Raw genomic sequence first — 11060 nt, 5'->3', positions numbered from 1 at the left:
CTTCCACATGCCTATGAGGCAGTTGAAAATACCATGACCCTAGATCAGGCACATCTTAGTCCTCAAATTGATGTTTTGCTCTTTAACACTTTAAATAGGTCTTTTGCAGCATATTTGCCTAATGCAATCCATCATGTGATTGCCTTACTACTGCTTCCTTGAGTGGTGATTATGGATCCAAACAAAATGAAGACCATAACAACTTCAGTCTTTTCTCCATTTATCACAATGTTATCTATTGGTCGAGTTGTGAGTATCTTTGTTTTCTTTACAATGAGGTACAATCCATACCAAAGACTGTATGTAGTCTTTGATCTTCATCAATAAAGATGCCAAGTCCTTTTTGCTTTTAGCAAGCGAGGTTGCATAATTTGCATATTGCAAGTTGTTAACGTGTCTTCATTTAATCCTGATGCCAGGTTCTTCTTCATATAACCCAGCTTTCCAGATATGCTCAACATACATATTAAATAAGTGTGGTGAAAGGATACAGAGCTGACATACACCTTTCTTGATTTTAAACCATTAAGTATCCCCTTTTTCTATGTTAGTGACTGCCTCTGTTCTATGTTTCTTGGTCTAGGTTCCTCATGGGCTCAATGAAATGTTCTGGAATTCTCATTCTTGGCAATATTGTCTATAGTTTGTCATAATCCACATAGTCACAAGCCTTTGCATAGTCCATAAAGCACAAGTAGAAATCTTTCTGGTATCCTCTGCTATCAGCCAAGACCCATCTGATATCCAGGTATGATATTCCTACTTTCACATTGTCTTCTAAAACAGACTTGAGTTTCTGGCAGCTCTCTGTAGATGTAATGCTACAATTGATTTTGAATTATATTAAACATCTTACTTGCATGTGATATTGATGGTATTGTTTGATGATATCCACATTCTATTTGTTTGCCATTTTTTTGGAATGGGCACAGATATGGATCTTGTCCTATCAATTAACCAGATAGCTATCTTCCAAATTTCTTGGCATAAGTGAGTGATTGTCTCCAGTGTTGTATCAGTTTGTTGAAAGATGCCAATTTATATTACATCAATTCCTGGAGCCTTGTTTTTCACCCAGGCCTTCAGTAAAACTTGGACTTCTTTCCTCAGTACCATCAATTCTTGACCACAAGCAAACTGCTGAAATGACTGAATACTGACCATTGCCTTTTGGTACAGTGACTCCATGTATTCCTTCCATCACCTTTTGATGCTTTCTTCATCATTCAGTATTTTGTCCCTAGAAGTTGAGGCTTGAAATTTTCCTTCAGTTCTTTTAGCTGGAGCAATGCTGAGCAACTTCTTACCTTTTGGTTTTCTAACTCTAGGTCTCTGCATATTTCATTATAATACTTGAATTTACCTTATGAAGATGCTCTGACATTTTCTGTTCAGCTCTTTTACTTCCTCATTTGTTCATTTCACTTTAGCTTCTCTATATGACACAGTAGGATAAGCACTAGACCACAAGGTCAGTTTGAACCGCAGGGTCGTTGGTTCAAACTCACCAACCCCTCCTCGGAAATCCTATACAGGGTTGCTACGAGTTGGAATCAACTCAACAGCACTTAACAAGTACAACAGCATACTCAAGAGCAAGTTTCAGAGTCTCTTCTGGCATCCACTTTTGTCTTTTCATTCTTTCCTGTGTTTTTATTGACCTTTTTTTTCTTCCTGTATGATATGCTTGATGTCATCCCAAAACTCTTCCAGTCTCCAGTCATTAGTGTCTAATGCATCAAATCTGTTCTTGAGATGGTCTTTAAATTCAGTTGGATCTATTCAAGTTACTATTTTGGCTTTTGTGGACTTGTTTTAAATTGCTTTAGCTTCAACATGAACTTGCGTATGAGTGATTGATGATGTGCTCTGTAGTCTGCCTATGGCCTTGTTTGGCTGATATTACTGAGCTTCTCCTCCATTTCTTCCCACAGATTTAGTCGATTTGAGTCCTGTATATTCTATCTGGTGAGGTTCATGTGTATATATTTTGTTTTGGAATCAGAATAATGTTGGTTGAATTTACTTTTAAACCATCTAGAAATGGACTTTTCATTGTTAGCAAGCTTTGGATTACTGATTCCGTTTCTTCATTTGTTTTTGTTGTTGTTGTTAAGTGCTGTTGAGTCTGTTCCAATTCATAGCAACCCTGTGTAGGGTTTCCAAAGAGCGCTGGTGAATATGAACTGCTGCATTTGCAATTAGCAAGTCTAAAGCTATAGTGCCCCACAAGAACACATTTGTTGTAGGACTGTTGAAATTTTCTATTTCTTTTTTAATATATTTAGGTAGTTTGTGTGTTTCTAGGAATTTTCCCATTTTATCTAGGTTGTATAATTTATTTGTATTATTGATTAAAATCTTATGATCCTTTTTATTTCTGTTGGGTTGGCAGTAATATCTCCATTTTCATTTCTAATTTTAGTTACATTCTCCCTCTTTTATGTCCTTTTCTGTCTAGATAACTATTTGTCACTTTTATTGATCTTTTCAAAGCATCAGTTTCTGTTTTCATTTATTCTCTCTATTGCTTTTTATTCTCATTCCTCTCTTCGCTAGTATTTACAATTTCCTTCCTCTGGTAGCTTTATTCTTTATTTACTATTCTTTTTCTTGATGTGTACAGATAGGTTATTGATTTCATAGCTTTCTTATTTTTAAATGTAGGTGCTTATAGATATAAATGGAGTCCTGATGTGGCACTGTGGATTAATGCACCAGACTGCAAAGCCTTTTGAACTGCAAGGTTGGCAGTTCAAGTTTACCAGTCGCTCCTCGGAAAACATACAGGGTTGCTATGGGTCGGAACCAACTTGATGGCACTTACAACAACAACAAATAGATATAAATTTCTCTGAGTACTGCCTTTGCTGCATCCCATAAATTTCATTATGTTATGTTTTTGTTTTCAATTGCTTCTAAGTGTACTCTAATTTTTGTTGTGAGTTCCTCTTTGTCCTACTGGTTGTTTAATGGTGTGTTGCTTAAAAACCCCGTATTTATGAAATTTCCAGCATTTCTTTGATTGTTGATATCTAATATCATTACAGGAGTCTTGGTGCGGTGCTGCAGGATAATGTGCTAGACCGCAAGGTCCATTTGAGTCACAAGGTCTGCAGTTCAAACTCACCAGGTGCTCCTTGGAAACCCTATACAATAGGTTTGTTGTAAGTTGGAAATGACTAGAGGGCATGAACAACAATAGCAACAACAGTATCATTACAAGCCGTGGTAGCATAGTCGATTACAAGCTGGGCTGCTAACCACAAGGTCAGCAGTTCTAATCTACCAGTCACCCTACAGGAGAAAGATGGCCCTTTCGGCTCCCATAAGGATTTACAGCCTCAGAAACCATATATAGGATTATTATGAGTTGTAACAGACTGGACGGCGCACAGTTACCACCACCAGTATCATTACAGGGGTCCTGGTGTGGCACTTGGAGACTAAGCACTGGGCTGTTAACTACAAGGTCAGTGGCTCAAACCCAACAGCTGTTCCTTTGAAAACCCTGTATAGGGTTGTTATGAGTCAGAACCAATCAACTCAACAGTACTTAACAACAGTAACATAGTATGGTTGTGGTCAGAGAAGATCCCTTGTACGGCTTCAGTCTTTTAAAATTAATTGAAGCTCATTTTGTGGCCTCATAAATGGTCTTGTCTTGAGAATGATACACGTGCATTTGAAAAGATAAACATTCTACTTTTTGTTTATTTTTTTGGTTTGGAGTGCTTTGTATACATCTGTTAGTTCAGGTTTATAAATGTTGATCAAATTCTCTATTTCTATACATTTTCTGGTTATTTGTTTTATCTATTATTTTAAATGATTGTTTTATTCACTTTTCTTTTAAATCGTATAGAAAGCAAAAAGAGAAGTTAGAAACCAAAGCTATGATAATATTAGCTTGTAGGTGTATTTGTGTAATTGCATTTGCTAGAGTTCTTTATTTCTTCTTATGACTTCAAGTTGTGGTTTAGTGTCTTTGTATTGTTGCCTGAAGAACTCCCATTAGCATTTCTTGTAAGATGGGTCTACTACTAGTGGTGGATTTCCTCAGCATTTGTTTATCTGGGAATATCTCATTGTTTCTGCCTTTTTGAAGGATAGTTTTGCTAGCTATAGAATTATTAGTTGACATGTTTGTTTTTTTTTGTTTTTTTTTTTTTTTGCTTTTCCCACTCTGAACACTTGAAGTCTTCCACTACCTTCTGGATTCTGGTAAGTTAGCTGTTGGCTGTATTGATGCTTCCTGATATGTGATGAATTAGTCCTCATCTGCTGTTTTCAAAATTTTCTCTTTGTCTTTAACTTTTGATAGATAGACTAGGATATGCCTTTATGTGGGCCTCAAAGTTTATATATTTCTTGAGTTTGGGGTATGTAGAATATTTTTCATCAAATTTTAGACATTTTTAGCCATTATTTCTTCACTTGGTTTTCCCCTTTTCTCTTTCAAACTTGTCTTCTAGAACTTGTATATTTTTGGTATTCTGGGTTGCATCTCACAGGTCTCTCTGAGGTGCTACTTAGTTTTGTGTTTCCCCAGGTGGTGATTATGTGCCATGGAGTTGGTTCCAACTCATAGCCATTCCGTATAGGGTCTCTGAAGCTGTAAATCTTTATGGAAGCAGAAAGCCTCATCTTTTTGCTCGTGGATAGACTGGTAGATTCAAAATGCAGACCTTGTGGTAAGCAGCCCACTGGTAACCCACTATACTTCCAGAGCTCCCTGTTGCCAGCATAGAGAATCTCAGTTGACATATCTTCAAGTTCATTGTTGACCTATCTTCAAGTTCATTGTTGACTTATCTTCAAGTTCATTGTTATGGCAGCTCAAGTCTGCCTCTGTGCTCATCTAGTGCTCATCACTTTAATTATTTTACTTTTCTTTCCCAAAATAGGAGTCCTGGCATGGCACTGTAGGGTAAAGCACTGGTCCATTTGAACTTCATAGTGATAGTTCAAACCCACCAGCTCCTCCTGGGAAACCCTATACAGTGTTGCTATGAGTCAGAACTGACTTGATGTCACTCAACAACAACAACCCCAAAATATCAATTTAGTCTCTTTATGAACAGAATTATGTTTCTTAATATTCCTAATTTCGTGAGACATCATTTCCATACTTTGCTTTTGTTCTTTAGGCATAATTTCTGGTAAATTATTGAACATATATAAAATGTGCTATGTTAAGTGAAAGAAACCAGACTCAAAAAGTTACATGTTGTATGATTCGATTTATATGGCATTCTGGAAAAGACAAAACTATTGGGATGGTTCAGATTCATAGCTTCCAAGACTAGGGGTAGGATGACTGCTTTGTAGAAGCGGCAGGAGAAATTTGGCAGAGCATCCGAACGGCTTTATATATTGATTGTGGTGGTGTTAATCCTTGCTGTACTATATAGAAGTAAAGTAGATGTTTTGCCAAATTTTACAGAACTACAACCAGTAATATCAAATACACTGTATTAGAATTAGACCTTAAAAATGGTTTACAGCACTCAAATGTTCCCCATGAAATTAAAATTTAACCATACCTGTAAAGGTGCTCCTCACCAAGACCAAGTAGCAGTAAAAGAGCTGAGATAAAATTACCTTGGAAATCAAACTTGCAAAACCAGTTGTTCAGTGTGAAAGGGAATGGTGGGTTCGGGTTCCCAAGGGACTAGATATCCTAGTCTAGGTCTTACAATGCAGGCTTGACAGCTGTGAAGTGACTTCAAGGTAGTTTTCTATGAAGCACATTTAGCTAAGACTAATACTTAAACCTTGAGCTGACATGGTCTGGGAAGAGCAACCTCTAGATAGGAGCTGTTAGATCTGGAAGATGAGCCTCAGTTCTATCTACTGGTTACAGAGATTTAAGTTGCATGATAATATCAAATTTTTGCTTTATAGGTTTCTGGTTTTGTTGTCAATAATAGTGTGGTGGCCAATTCAGGTGGAACCAGGTTCTGGTGGTGGTGGTGTGCCATGGAGTCAGTTCTGAGTCCTAGTGACCTTGCATAGGGTTTCCTAGACTATAAATCTTTATGGGAGCAGAAAGTCTCATCTTTCCCCCACAGAATGACTGGTAGTTTCGAACTGCTGACTTTGAGGTTAGCAGCCCAGCTCGTATTGTCATTAAACCTTCAGCCTGAGACCCTAAAGCATGAGAGTTCAGTTACCTGGAGTGAGACAGCTTGCTCCTATGAAAGTAAAGAAACCGCCCAGGAATTCTTGCCAGACAAGCTATAGAATTCGGACAGTTACATTTTAATTACAGATAAAAAAAAAGAATAATTATTTTAGTAATTGGTAATTTTATAGTAAATAAGGTATTGTTCACCTGAAATTAAAATCTAACTGGATGTTCTAGATAATTATTTACTAAGTCTAGCAATACAAACTTTAGGAGAGTTTTTAACAAATGTGGAGTGAGGAACTCTAAGGAGTGAGAATACTGAGAAGTTGGACAGCCACTAAGCTTGATGAGACATGTAGCAGGGGCACTGGAAATGGTCTAGGAGAGTCAGGGTTGACTCCAAAGGGACTGCTATTTAAGCTGCATCCCAAAAGATGTGGACTCCTTCAGATGAAAATGGCAAGGTTGGATATGAAGTGTTATTCGCAGTCACCTAGTGATCCAGGCAGCAAAAATGTCATACACAATTTTATGGAAATGTGAAACAGCATGGCAGGTTCAGGATATTGGAATAATTTTAATGTTGATGGATAGCAGGGAACAAGAAGGAATTATTTGGAGTTGAAATAAAGTGGTAGACTTTATTTCCTGTCCAAGATGTTCTTAGCTAGGTTAAAGCATTACTTAGATGAATATTTTGAAGTACAGTCGAAGACGCTATGCTTTGATCCTGGGGGATGCAGAAGAGAAGGCAGGAGCTATTAGAGTGTACTCTTTACAGAAAGGAAAATTGAATCCAAAAAAGAGAAATTCTGGCAATGACAGTGACTTCCCATTAATGGGCATTTGCCACATAACAGGTAGGGGCTAGAAGTGTTAGAGATAGACTTCTAGTCTTTATTCTCTATTAAAAAATAAGTTAATTAATTTAAAAATACATATATAATACAAGATATAATTATCCCAGTTTGACAGTTGAGGAGCCTGGGCTTCAGAGGTACAGGGTCTTAACTATTATATATGCTTTTCCAGGAGAATGTGGCAGCGTCCACCAGCCTTTGAAGTATCAATTCAGACTCAGTCCAGACTCAGTTACACATCAAATGACATCAGCCTAATCCAATCATTTCATCCCTTGTGAATTGTAAGTTCAGGGAGCAAAGAGAAGGGCGGAGTCTCCGAACTCCATGGTACGGTCTTAAGAGCTTGACTATCTTCCTGGCTACTCAGGAAACCAGATCTGCATCTGATTGAGGACCAGGGAAGGCTGAGTGATTTCCTGAGTAATGCATTCCTCTTGTGCTTTGTGAGTCTATATACATTAAAAACCCATTTTCAATAAGTTTAGTAATCTCAAAATGTCTCTTCCTTAAATCCTAAATCTAAAAATGGACTTTTTCATGGAACAACGTTATAAATTAGTGTTAGGCTCAGACCAATTCCTTTTAACCTATAATGGAATTGACTAATTACTAAAATACTAAGCAACATATTTACTATTTTATACCAGGATCTCCTAACTGTGTTGAATATTCAGTGCCTTGTAGTCCAAAGACCATGATAAAGGAACAGGGAGGAGGACAGCTGGATAAAGTTAATTCAATTCCCTCAAAATTTTTGACAATCAAACCAGTCCTCAGGACTACAGTGAATGACAGAGACTCAAACACAGTGGTCCTACCTACTGATGCAATGAAACCTTTCATATTGACCACCAGAAGGTCAGCTGTGCCATTTATAGAAGTCTGGTATCATTGCTATATCCATACAAGACTGTGCGCTTGGTCAAGTGCCCTTTACATCATAGGTGCTGAAAATAATTTTAAATGAATGAGTGAATATGAATAAGTTGGCCTCACAGGTCTGGGAGGAAACAAGAAAATAGGAAAGACTGAATTTGCTCTGAGCGAGGTGGCCTCTAGTGAAATGAGCTTTTATGTAGGTTCCATTACAGGCCGAGGGGTCTGATGATCTTGACACTAATCCAAAATAAGGTTGTTTGTGAAGGAAATGGAAAGGAGTATTTAGGGCGGAGGCAACATCGTGGTTTGGTGAGCCACTACTGGAATAGCTCTCCAATGATTGGCAGCCCCTGGCTCATACCTTTCTCTCCATGTAACTCTCACGGAGATTATTTAATTACGTATACTTTCTGAGTTTCAGTTTGTTTATCAGTAAGATGAGAATTATAATATTACTTAAATAATAGGGACATTCATTTAATACACAGATACTTGGGGAGCATTGACTTGGTTCAGAGTACTCTTCTAGGCAGAGGAGATATAGCAAGGAGCAAGACAAAACTTCCCCCTGCCTCTCATCCTCAGTTGTCTACATTCAACTACAGGGCGATCCAGGAGCTCTGGTAGCGTAGTGGTTATGAATCGGGCTGCGAACCACAAGGTCAGCAGTTCAAAACTACCAGCTGTTTTGTGGGAGAAAGATGAGGCTTTCTGCTCCCGTAAAGATTTACAGCCTCAGAAACCCTGTACAGGGTTGTTAAGAGTCGGAATCGACTCCACGGCACATAACAACAACAGGGCGATGCACCATGTTTGTCAGTTTATTGTACTGTAGTGGCTTGCATGTTGCTGTGATGCTGGACGCTATGCCACCAGTATTACAAGTACTAGCAGGGTCACCCATGGTGATCACATTTCAGCAGATCATTCAGGATGGAATAGACTAGGGAGAATGGCATGGCAATCTACTTTGAAAAGTTAACCATTGAAAACACTGTTGATCAAAACTGAACACTTGGTTGCCTTGGGCACATCCTGAGGAAGAATTAATCGTTGAAGAAGGCCATCATTTTGTGAAGTAGTGAGCAAGTTAGAAAGACCTTCAATTATGTGGATTGTCACCATAGCCACAATGCTGTCCATAGTGACAGTGACTCAGAACTAGGCAGTACTTCATTCTGCTGTGCATAACGTTGTCTTGAGTTGGGGTGAACTTCATCTATCTGTGTCTCTACCTATAGGAATAAACAAATTTCAAACCAAAACAATGTTGAGCTATTTGGTGTTGACTAGGCAAATTGTAAATATTACTTTGCAAAATGCTAAGTATTATCTGTGGTTGTGTGCTGTCGAGTCAGTTCTGGCTCATAGCGACCCTGTATAGGGTTTCTGAGGTTCTAAGTCTTTACAGGAGCAGAAAGCTTCATCTTTATCCAGTGGCTGGTAGATTTGAACTGCTGATCTTGTGGTTAGCAGTCTAACACACAACTCGTTCTTAAAGGAAGTAAAAGAGTGTGATGTCATTGTGACTTGGCTGGGGAGATCCTATTAAAATAATGCTCATCAGGGAAGCCTCTGAAGAGATGATATTTCACTTGAAGAGTCAGGTAACAACACCCCCAGAAGCTGGTGCAAAAAGTCCAAAAACAAAGGTTGCATGTTTGAAGATTCAGTGAGATTTTGCATTTACACTGTTTAATACAAAGCTTGTTTGTTGTTGTTGATAAGTGCTGGCAAGTCGGCTCCGACCCATAGCGACCTTATACAGGGTTTCTGAGGAGCAATTGGTGAGCTTGAACTGCCGACCTTGCAGTTCAAACGGGTTTGCAGTCTGGCGCATTAACCCACAGCGCCACACCAGGACTCCAAAAATACAAAGCTTAGTAAATGATAAGTATTTCCAAAACAGAAGGTAGTTGTGATTTTTGTGATGAGGTGCAGGAGGGAAAGAAGGAAGAGATTATGCATTGTAACCAGTGTCTGAGCATGCTGGCAGGAAGAGACAGCCATCTGGAAAGAGACCAGCAGAAGGCAGGTTGTGTGGACTACTACTGAGGAGAGAAGACAGAGATGATGCATACGACTTTTTAGAGTCAATATGAAGTTCTCCTCTTGGAAGGGAACCTTCCCAAATCCATCAGAATCTTACGTCTGAATCACAGGATTTGAGGCAAAGGAGCTCCTAAGAATCCTTCCCATCATGTCAGTTCTGACTCTGGGCTAGGTGAAGTCACAACTAAAAGTTGAAGATAGATGATGCTTTCTACAGTTCAGCAGAGCTGGGCTAGCAGGAACCCACACTTCCTGCACCATGATTTACCAGCCTAATCCACAGCCCAGGGAACCTTCATTCCACAAACTTCAGAGGCTCAGAGGGAAACCAGATCTGAGTTTCTAAAGCAAAGCCTGCAGGGCAATACTGCTGTTGACCATGTCTGCATCTAGAAGCTTTCTTGGATGCACTCTGGTGCCAGAATTCATTACCACCTTGAGAAGGTCCTTGCAAGGTTTCTCTCATCTCTATGTCTCCCGCTACATGGACTCAGACTTTAGTGATACTGACTCCATTCGCCTTGACAGCGGGGCATTTATATTTGATGGTGTTGGGATGAATTATGCACAGACCCCACTGAACATGGATTTAATGAGGGGATTTCTTTTCTGTTACTTGCTTTGGCTTTTATTGGATTCTTGCCTTTGAATTAAACATTGACTCAGGAACATGAGGCTGCAGAAAGATGCACAGAGAGAAAGAGAGAGAGAGACTGTTCCTGCAAGTAGGGACACTTATAGGTGGCTGGTCCAGGGTCCCAGGTATATCCAGTGATGAGGTCCTTCATTAGAACTAGAGAACAAAAATCAGGCTGGATTGAGGAAGGGGTTAAAACTGGAGCTACAGGAAGCAGATTGGCTCAAAGTCCAAGTATAAACCATAGCAAAGGAAGCCCATTTCTAACATGAAAGGGTGAAGCTACAAATAGAGAAGGTAGGCTCAGGAGCTCATAGTAGTCACTGCCCAGCATTTTGTCTCTCTTATTATGTCATGCTGGGTAGGGTGGAGGGTCAGAGAAAAAGAGGAAGACCTCCAACGAGATGGATCGGCCAGGTGGCATCATTGATGGACTCAAGTGTGGCAGCGGTGGTGAGGTTGGCCCAGGATCGGACATTGTTTCGTTCTGCTGTGC

The sequence above is a fragment of the Chrysochloris asiatica genome, unplaced genomic scaffold (genome assembly GCF_000296735.1).
Source record: "Chrysochloris asiatica unplaced genomic scaffold, ChrAsi1.0 scaffold00034, whole genome shotgun sequence".
Taxonomy (NCBI): domain Eukaryota; kingdom Metazoa; phylum Chordata; class Mammalia; order Afrosoricida; family Chrysochloridae; genus Chrysochloris; species Chrysochloris asiatica.
This window is presented reverse-complemented; position numbering follows the sequence as displayed.